Source organism: Solanum lycopersicum, chromosome 6 (genome assembly GCF_036512215.1).
Source record: "Solanum lycopersicum chromosome 6, SLM_r2.1".
Taxonomy (NCBI): Eukaryota; Viridiplantae; Streptophyta; class Magnoliopsida; order Solanales; family Solanaceae; genus Solanum; species Solanum lycopersicum.
Genome location: NC_090805.1, coordinates 6,034,804 through 6,045,845, shown reverse-complemented (window position 1 = coordinate 6,045,845; position 11,042 = coordinate 6,034,804). Strand labels below are relative to the sequence as shown.

At 33.5% G+C, this 11,042-nt stretch overlaps 1 long non-coding RNA gene across 1 annotated transcript; it reads right to left on the bottom strand.

The window, feature by feature from the left end:
• Positions 1–7,216: 7,216 nt before the first annotated feature.
• LOC138349021 (uncharacterized) lies at positions 7,217–8,779 on the bottom strand. Its single transcript, XR_011221557.1, has 2 exons — positions 8,597–8,779; positions 7,217–7,370 (listed from the first exon to the last, which is right to left on the bottom strand). It is a non-coding gene; the product is annotated as an uncharacterized lncRNA (long non-coding RNA).
• Between the last annotated feature and the right edge of the window lie 2,263 nt (positions 8,780–11,042).

Below are 11,042 nucleotides of genomic sequence, written 5' to 3'. Positions count from 1 at the left end.
AAAGATGTTATTATCTAGAATACAGTGTTGTTTATTATCCATGAAATGACACTAAGTGTTATGAAATTTATAATGTCAAAAAACAATGAGCACAAAGAAGGCCAAAGACAATAAAAGAGGAAAAACAAAAAAAAATTGTTGGTGAAAATTATATTAGGGTACTTTGCAAAAATAAGGGAGCTGTTTTGAGAATTAAGATGTCAAATTTAATTGTTCCCAACAAATCTTGCATAGAGATTCAACAATGAATTGGAGGAAGACATTCTTTTTTTCTCCTCATGTGACAATAAATTACTAAAGCTTCTCCAAACACAAATGGATAGGTTCTATCTCAGACACAAAGTTCACATTTGGTGTTTACAGACCGAGATCCGCTCATCTCAATTCTGTCGAGTGACTCTAGTAAATACCTACTTTAAAAAAATACAATTCCACATTTTGATCTTGGTTACACCATATCAAACAAGTATTTCATAGTTCAAAGATAAAATATTCAAACTAAATTTCATTCTCAAAATATGTTATGATTAACTAGATGATCTTTTGTAACTACTATGTGCCAATCAAGAAGAATTTCCCAACAAGTTCATTAATAAGACTATCCACATGACATGATTATTTTTATGATAGTTGTCCATTTATCTCAACACACTAGACTAAGAAGATGAAGCTAATTTTGAATTTTAATTTCATGCATATACTCTTTGTTAGTGACTAGCACATTCAGTGTTTGAAGAACTTCAATTTCTCATTTTTTCTTGTTCTTAAATTTTTTATATAGACTATCAGAATGTCTAACTTTCCTTCAATATGTATCTTTCCTCTTCTTTTTACCAGTATCATTCCATCTACTCCCATGACACATTTAGAGCAAAAGATAATCTACAATAGAACCAAAAGAGAAAGAATATGGCTATGAGCATATTATTACTGGTAGAATTTCAAGATTTCCACATGAAACTGATGTTCTTCACATTAGTACAAGAGCTTATAACATGAGAATTTTTAAAGCATCTGACAGGGTAGATGAGAAGCTTGGATTACCCGATCTACCTAATAACAATTGTCATTATGGTTGTGACAAAATGCATCTTCATTAACTTTGTAGCTGAAAAATTGTTGTAATCAAAAGCTAGAAACACCATATAACAAAAAGACTGAGAAAAATTTATAGTAATGTGAAATTTTCATCAACAACAAACTAGGAAACCTTCTTAGCTCCAAGTTTGTCTTAGAGTTTTATTTCATAGGGAAGTTTGTTTACAGTGTTGTTGAATACTATATGTATTGATTCATATTTGCTAAGAATTTTTTTGTATCTCCGGTGAATTTTGAGCTTCAATGTAACGAACCATGTGTTTTGCTTGTCGGTTCTTCAATATATGTATCCCATCAAATTGTCATCTTCTCCTATAGATTTTAGTGCATCCAAGTATTCCATAAAACTATATTATTCTATAGACCTTAGTGTCAAGTTATTCCAGATAATAGAAATTAATGAATCATAATCAACATAGGGAATATGATGGAATATCAATGAGAAATGTACCAAAGAAAAATCTATAGTTCATCATTAAAGCCTTGTGGAAAATAATGATTCCAACTGAAGTTACTGTTAGGATCGAATCCACACACACACTTGATGAATAAAGAACACAAGAACTTTAGAGAGAATGAGATGAGAGATCTAGAGAGAGAAAGACAGAAACCAATATTTCATGGAACACCCCGTGGATAAACTTCCACGGCGGTCGGGTATATTTATATTAATAAATCAGAGTATTTTTGGTTACAGAGAATAAATGGAGAATAAATAGTTATATATATTAATCAGGCTCCACAACCTAACAATTCTCCCACTTGGAGACTGATTCAGTCATCCAAAAATACATTCTCAAAAAAAAATCTCTTCATCATCAACATCATTACCGCACCGCAACATCTGTAGAAATTACTACAGAAGACCAACCGAGGTTTTGCATAATCCAGTTTCCCAACATCCACACATTTCGTCAACATGTCTGTCGGGTTCTTTGCACCCTCTATCTTTTCCAAGCACATATCACCATCCTCCACTGCTTTGTGAGTGGAATAATATTGCCTTCTGATGTGTTTTGTCTTCGAATGATACACTGGATTTTTCAATAACTGTATGTCACTCTAAATATCTGAGTAAAGAATCTTCTCGCTCTGCTTGTTTCCCAATTCCTCCAGATAATCTGCCAACCATATCATGTCTTTCCCAGCTTCAACTATTGCCACATACTCAGCTTCAGTAGATGAAAGAGAAACACACTTCTGAAGCCTGGACATCCAACTCACTCCTCTTCCACCAATGGTGTAAATGTACCCGGATGTACTCTTGCTCGAGTCCACATCCCCACCAAGATCAGCATCGACAAAACCCTGTAGAGTGACCTTGCCTTTGCCAAAACAAAGTGAAGTACTGGATGTACCTCTCAGATATCTCAGAAACCACTTCACAGCTTCCCAATGCTTTTTCCCCGGGTTCGCCATGTACCTGCTAACGACTCCCACTGCATGTGTTATATCAGGTCTAGTGCAGACCATAGCATACATCAAACTCCCAACTGTTGAAGCATATGGAACAAGTGCCATATGATCACGCTCCTTGGCAGTCTTGGGTGACTGCTCCTTTGACAATTTAAAATGATTTGCCAATGGAGTAGTCCTGGGTTTAACATCATTAACCCTGAATCTTCTCAGCACCTTTGCAATGTACAACTCCTTAGATAGATTTAAAGTTCAAGCAAGTAAATCCCGAGAAATACTCATCCCCAAAATCTGCTTCAGTGGACCCAAATCTTTCATCTTAAACACTGTAGACAACCTTGTCTTCAGATTGTTAATCTTCCTCATACTAGATCCTGCAATCAACATATCATCCACATACAAGAGTAGAAATACATATGAATCAGTGTATTTCTTGAATTAACAATACATATCCTTTTCAGCTTTGCAGAATCCACTCTTGGTCATAAAGGAGTCAAACTTCTTGTACCACTGCCTTGGTGCTTCCATTAGTCTTTACAAGCTTTTGGTGAGTTTTCACACCATGTGTTCCTTGCCAGGAACCACAAATCATTGTGGTTGGTGCATATAGATCTCTTTGTCTAGATATCCATGTAAAAACGTTGTTTTTACATCCATTTGCTCTAGATGCGAATTCACCGAAGCAACAATACTCAACAAAATTTTAATAGAGGTTAACTTCACAACAGGAGAGAATATTTCAGCATAATAAATACCTTTCCTTTGTGAATATCCTTTAACCACTAAACGAGCCTTGAACCTTCTTTTGCCATCTAGTTAAGTCTTGATTCTGAACACCCACTTGTTCAGCAAAGCTCTCTTCCCTGCAGGTAACTCAGTAAACACCCATGTGTCATTCTTCTCAAGTGACCTCATCTCATCATCCATGGCTTCCTCCCACTTGATCGAATCCTCCACCTGTAGGGCCTCATCAAAAGGCTCTGGTTCCCCCTCATCAGTCAGCAATAGATAGTGTAATGAAGGTGAATACCTATCTGGTGCCCTGATGGTTCTGGATGATCTTCTTAACACCTGCTTAGGTGTAACATGCTCCACTTCAGATTCTTCAGTAGGAGTTGGTTGAGTATCTGCTTCGACATCTCTGGGGTTACTCTTCTCCAACTCAACCTCAACTCCCACTTGCTTTGTAATCTCTACAACCTTCTGCTCTTTGTCCTTGTACAGGACAGACTCATCAAATGTCATGTCACAATGTCTCAGGATCTTTCTGTTCTTGTCATCCCAAAACCTGTAACTAAAAAAATCAGAACCATAGCTTATGAAGTAACACTTCACAGCCTTGTCATCAAACTTGTCTCTCTTTTCTGGATCAACATGAACATAAGAAGTGCAACCAAAAGTCCCCTAGTGTGAGTACTTGAGTTCTTTTTTCCTGTCCACACCTCATCTGGAATCTTGAACCCTTAAGAAGCTGCTGGTCCCCTGTTGATCAAGTATGCAATTGTGCTCACAGTAGTCGCCCTAAATGTTTTGGGCAGCCCACAGTGTATCCTCATACTCCTTGCACGCTCATTCAATGTTTTATTCATCCTCTCAGCAATTCCATTCTACCTTGCCTTACCAGGAACTGTTCTCATAAATCTAATTACCTCAGCTGCACAGAATGCCTTGAACTCTGATTTGTCATACACTCCTCCATTACAAGACCTTAGGCATTTGACTTTCAAACCGATGGGATTCTCAACTTCAGCTTTCCACTTCCTGAAAGTTGCAAACATATCCAACTTATGCTTCAAGAAGTAAACTCATACCTTCCTGCTGGAATCGTCAATGAAGGTAACATAGAATCTGGATCCTCCAAGTGATGATACTGGAGATTGTCCCCAAACATCTGTATGGACCATTTCTTACCGCACTTTCTTTTGCTCTCTAGGAGTCTTTGTGAAGCTTACTCTTTTCTTTTTTCCCATAACACGACTCACACAAAGACCCATATAAAAATACTTTGAACCCTCTAATGCTCCTTTTGCAACCAGCATCTTCATTCCTTTAGCACTCATGTGTCCAATTCTGTTGTGCCACAGACATGAACTGGAAGCACCTTCAGCAACAACGGCCATGTTAAGATACCCTGCAGTGGTGTACAAGGTTCCAGATTTGGTGCCACGAGCTATTACCATAGCACCTTTCACGATCTTCCACGAACCTTTCCCAAACTCTGCTGCATATCCCGTGCTATCCAAATGACCAACATAGATCAAATTTTTCTTGATCCCAGGAATATATCTGACATCCTCATATGTCCACTGATTTCCCTAGGTTGTCTTTATGCAAACATCTCCCTTTCCTTAAATCTCTAAGGCTTTATTGTCAGCAAGATATAACTTTCCAAAATTTCCAGATTTCAAATTTTGGAACAACTCCTTGCTTGGAGACGAAGGGAAAGATGCACCAGAATCTAAAATCCATGATACAACCCCGCTGTTCACATTAAGGATTAGAGCATCCCCAAATCCTCTGCTGAATTTACAGAATCATTGTCATTTCCAAATTTCTGATTTTGTTTCTTCTTTGGCTTTGTACAGCTCCTCCGAAAGTGCCCTTTTTCTCCATAGTTCCAACAAATCACGTTTGATCTGCATCTTCCAGAAACTGAAATTGGATCCATCAAAATTCTCAATTCCAAGCTTCGAACTATCCATCTTCAGTAATCGTGTTGAATTTCTCCTTAGCTCTGATACGAGTTATTAGGATCGAATCCACACACACACTTGATGAATAAAGAACACAAGAACTTTAGAGAGAATGAGATGACTGATCTAGAGAGAGAAAGAGAAAAGTCAATATTTCGTGATAACACCCCATGAGTAAACTTCCACGGCGGTGGGGTATATTTATATTAAACAGCGTAAACAGTTATATATATTAATTAGGCTCCACAACCTAACAATTACAACACTTAACACACATGTATCAACATCACCTCTAATATTTTTATCAGCTTTTCTTAAGGGAGCCATTTACCGTTATTTTTTCCTGCTAAACACAGGTTTTACCCCTCCAAGCAACAAAAAAAAAGCATACACACTTCTATATAAAAAATTCAAATTGTTTTATTTACTCTTCTCACATAAAATAAAATGTAAAATAAAATGTTACCTTCCATAAAAAATTTGGTAAAGATAACACCTCCTATAAACTAACAAAAAAGTAAGAAAATGAAAGCCATTTGTAAAATTGGAATGGCCTAATATGCTCTAAAAGAAAGAAATAAAAGGGTAAAAGCATCAATAATTGATATTTATATTAGTTCATGAAAGCAATATTTTTCAAAAGAATAGTTTGCATAAGGCTTAAAATTATCAAAACAGTACCAAACTGCAATAGTGGACAGATTAATCCACAACACTCTGAGCACAATTCAAAGAAGGAGTACTATCACAGTATATTATGATAAAAAAATAATATCGTAAGATTAAGCTTTTTCAGTAGCATTATGTATATTTGGTGGAACTTCTAACAAAATTATGTAACATTTTTATAGCAATTCTTTTTTACTTCTTGAGCTAATGATTTTTCATAAAAAGATAACAGTATTCCATATAGCATTGTTATATTATTTGACAGGATCTATTGTCACACTACTTATTCTCAAACTAATGTTTTATAACTGCCTCTTTAGAAGACCTTTTTCCTACAAAGGTTATCATTTCTTTTAGTATAGTTGTTTAATAACATATTAAAAAAATTATAACACTTGAATCTAGTAACCTTTATTAGAAACTTACACAACTTAAAAATAACTAAATCATCAATAGTGATAACTAGCTCAAACTTCAAATGTGAATAATTGCATCAAACATGTGTCATACAAAGCTTACTCGAATATGTGCTTCAAATAATTAAAAGAGGGATAATGCGTGGAGTATAATACTCCATATTTTCCAAATAACAATCACATACATCATAGTATTAAAAATAAGTAGAATTGTAAATACTAACATCATATACACCTAGATTCTCTGATACAGTAAATTAATACCCTTAAGATTATTCCTAACTTGTTTCTTGACCTTAATGACTCTATGTAGTTTCCCTTGATCAACTCTAGGAAGAAGAAATATTAAAGCTATATGCATAACCCAGACGCATCCACTTGAACGAATTAACATACAAAATACAACGTAAAAAAATAATAATAAAAACTTGCCTTCAGAAGTAGAAATTTATAGCGCAGTAACAAAAGGTACCTATCATTATTGTGAGAACCTGTCTTCAAATATGAATATCGCAAAATTAAATCAATGTGAAGTGCTAGAATATCACAACTTTCTTACACAAAAATTATACATATTTGGATAGACAAGGATGTGTCATCAAATGCTATTAGCAATACATTTCTAGTCATAACTAGGTAGAGATTAGCCCGCGCAAGCACGGGCCCAATATAAGCCCAACATAATGGAGATTTAAAGCTAGAATTATTTGACTTGAATCAAGTTATCATAAATAATTAATCTCGAGATAAATTAACTTACAATACATAAGTTATTATATATTTTATTACTATGACAAAACTTATGAAATAAATAAGACAATTACTACCTAATATCTCCTACTAAACATGAAATAAAATAATCTTACATTTTATTCTGAAATTGTTATATTTTATACCTCATACAAAATGACTCTTTAAAGTCGGTTTTATTTTTAAAAAATAACCATAATACTAATTCAAAAGTCCACAATATATTTCGATATCTATGTATTTTATATTTACATGTTAACACAATGCTTTGAATCAAATTGGAGGTCAGCCAGGATATAGTCTTATTTGTTGTAATCTCCGACTTGCCCTGTTACATTAGACGAACAAGATAGAAATTTAGTATTCCTAAAAATATAAAATATAAAAAAAAATTGGTATATAGAGTAAAGCATAAGTAAAAAAAAACAAGCATATAGATCCAAAGATAAAAGGTGCAAGTTAAAGCTAAAGAACACATTTAACCAATAAAGATAAAAATAAGAGAAATAAAACTCAAGTTTGATTCCACCTTTCAATAAGTTGTTTTTCAGTTCCTAAAGTCGCCATTAAAAAACTCAATTCTCTAATTTATTAAAAGGTTATTGATAAGGTCTTTCATTGATTTATTAAAAAGTTATCAGTAAGGTCTTTTTGTGTAATCTAATGTAGCAGCTTTCTCACAATTCCAATCAACTATAGCAATTCTCGTGACAGCTAAACTATCAGAGTTCAGATCTTCTTTCTTCCTTTAAAAGAAAATGGGAACTCGCTTTGAAATCGAACCTTCACCACTTGTGAAAGTTCAAGTAGCCAACTCAGCTACAAAGGTTATTCATGGGAGCTCGATTCATTTATTTTTTTTGTCTAATTTTTCAAGCAAAGGCAACAGCAACCTCCAATTGCATTATATAAAAAAGACAAAATAACAGTTTTTAAAAGATTTTTCATGCAATAACGCAGGAAAAACCTCACACAGTGACTACATAACATATTTTGGACACCCTTGACACAACAATATGAGGTGGAATAGTTATTTTAGGTGCCCTGAAAGAGTAAGAACTTAATGTGTTTGCATGTTCGAAACTAACTAGTTTAAAAAAAAATCACTTTTTAAGAAGAGCGGATTCACTTGGACACCCTTCATGAAATTTCTAGCTCCATTACTGTCTTCAATAATATATTGTGCACAACCCAATTATTATATAAAACAATAATCTATCTCTTCCAATGCAAAACTCTTAATTATGTGATCTAATTTACCTTTAAAAATTAGTCAAATTGACTTTCGATAAACGCAACATGACAAACAATTTTTGACAGAGGAAGTATCTAATAACTTAAATATATCCTTACAAATACCATAACAACTCGTTTTTCTCATCATCTCCATTATGTCAAATTCTAAAACATTGATCTACACATAATAGTCCATTATTTAATACGTAAACTTCAATCTCAATTGAAAATTGATAATTATTGTGTCAAATAGGAATCAAAGACAATATTAAACAATCAGAAATTGTATTAAAATAATTAGATGAATACATCACTTACCTGCTCACTTGTGTTTGCTAATAATGTGCAGGTACACGATTTTGATCCAATTGATTGCCCTTTGTTTTTCAAAATAGAAGTCTTTATCAATTAAATCTCATGAAAGAAGAAAATGTATTGCTGCTGAAACTCCATTATAAACATGCAACTAAAAACCTGTTATAGAAATATGGACTGTTGAAGGAGATATAATCAATGTATAAAAAGTTCTTGTATACTGAGGGTGTCAATGTTGGCAGATGTAGTAATATGCAGAGCACACGTTTGATATTCTATACCCATCTTATGCCACCTATGTATGATATTGTATGTATTGACTAATTTAACCTTTAACTTTTTTAAAATTGACAAGAACCACACATATTGACATAAGCCTTTTCTATAATCTTAGTAATAGATTGTATTTGATCTCCTCTATATCTACCTTTTTGGATTTTAACACAATTTTTGCTGAATAGCCTAGAGTCTTTATAATACAATATTCCGTTGACTAATCCATGAGACTCATGAGTACATCAGAGAGCTTCACATAATTTTCTCCAAATAAGCTCATAAAATATCCATTTTCTATGGCACGACATGTTCCCAATTTATTTCATGTGAAATTTTATAATTAATAGAAACCCACAATTATACAAAGAAAACTAACAAAAAGTAGTAGTAGTTACATCAATAAGAAATTATAGTATGAAAATAAAAGGAAAAAGAGAAGAACGCAGAGAATTAACTCATGAATGATGAGTCGTCGGCAATAGGTCAAGTTACATGCTGATTGCAGCAATATGAAGAAATTTTCTATTGGCAGAAGCAACTTCAAAGATCGTCTGCTATAGCATATTTGAAGGGTTTTTACTTTTTTACTATCGTCTTGATTTGCTACTAAATAGAATTGTCCTCTTTGAAGGGATTAAGGTTTCTCTTTCTAGCGGGAATAATTTATTATAATAGAAAAAATTGGAGGGAAGGATAGAATGTTAAAAAGTTGTGTTCAATAAAGGATTTTTAGTGGCAAACTAAAATGTATTGTCAGTAAATATATTTAAACCGGCTATAATTTATGTACCACTAATATTTAAGCTTAAAGAATTAATTAGCTATAATTGACTTATTGTCGCTAAAGTCCCTCGTTGTTGTAGTGAGTGATGATACTAGGATCTACCTCACGCTGTCAGTGCATTCTATACCCAGACAAAGGTATAAGACTTGAACCACTAAGTTGATCCACTAAACTATATGAAAAGTATTCAACCAAAAAGTATGACTCCTTTCTACCCATGAAGACTACATGGTTTATGAGGGCAGATAGTTGATTAAACTCTTCCCCATATCGGTGCTCAATACAACTCACAAAAAAATATATTATATTAGTTTTTTATTATTAAAAACATACTTGTTCTGTGATTTGAGATTAGTTCTCAAAAACATAACTCAAAGTCTATTTTGGAAATCACAGTTGCTCTCTTTCTTAATTTAGAAAGTTAGTACTCTTTTCTAAAACAAGCCCGAAAGCTCTTTGAAAATCTCAGTTTCCTTTCTTATTTAAATGTGAAAACATTTTAAATCTCTTTGGGGATACATAGTCTCCATATACTTCTTTGATCATAAGAACTTCAAATTTACTCTTCAATGAACTTAAAACTTAGAGACCAAGTTAAAATATTTGTGGAAGACTTCTTAAAACTTTAAGAACTTATCATAACTTGGCTCTCGACTTCTCTTGACTTTTGTTCTTAACTACTCTTAACTTGACCCTTAACTGATCATTGAATTGAATAATGCATTCAAGGATTATGAATTATGATTAGAATGATCTCATGATGTTTAAGAATGATTCTAGATAGCTAAACATGATGAAAGACCGAAAATCAATATTTAAAGGTGGGCCTGCGATACAAAGAGGCTCTTAAAATTTGGTTTTGAGAACGAATTTAAGGAAAAAAACCTTGTGTCAGCTCTGCGATGCAAAGAAGAAATTTTCAGATGTGGGAGGTGGGAGTGCACGTGTAACTGATGTCAAATATCGTTCGACGGAATTTCTTTTTCGTTTTTGAGCTCTAAAACCTCTAAACTCTATGGGTTCTTTACCCGAACACTTAGAATCGATTAAGTGTTAAAAGTACACCAGATTCTACTCAAAATCAACCAAATTTGATGGATTCTATTTAAACAACACTTCAGCGATTTCAACAAATCAAGGAATTAATATAACTTCATCAAACCCATCAACAAACTCAATTTCTAAGATTTCAAAAACCTAAATTCTCTGAAATAAATCATGATTGGTGTGTGGGAAAATTAACTATGTTATCTCACATACTTTATTGGGATCACCCCCGACGAAATCCACAAGTTAATCTTGGTGAATCTTGAAGTTCTTTCTTCCTCTTTTCCCTTCTCTTTTATCCAAGCCCTAGCATGAAGTTAATTTTTGTGAAACTGACTAAAA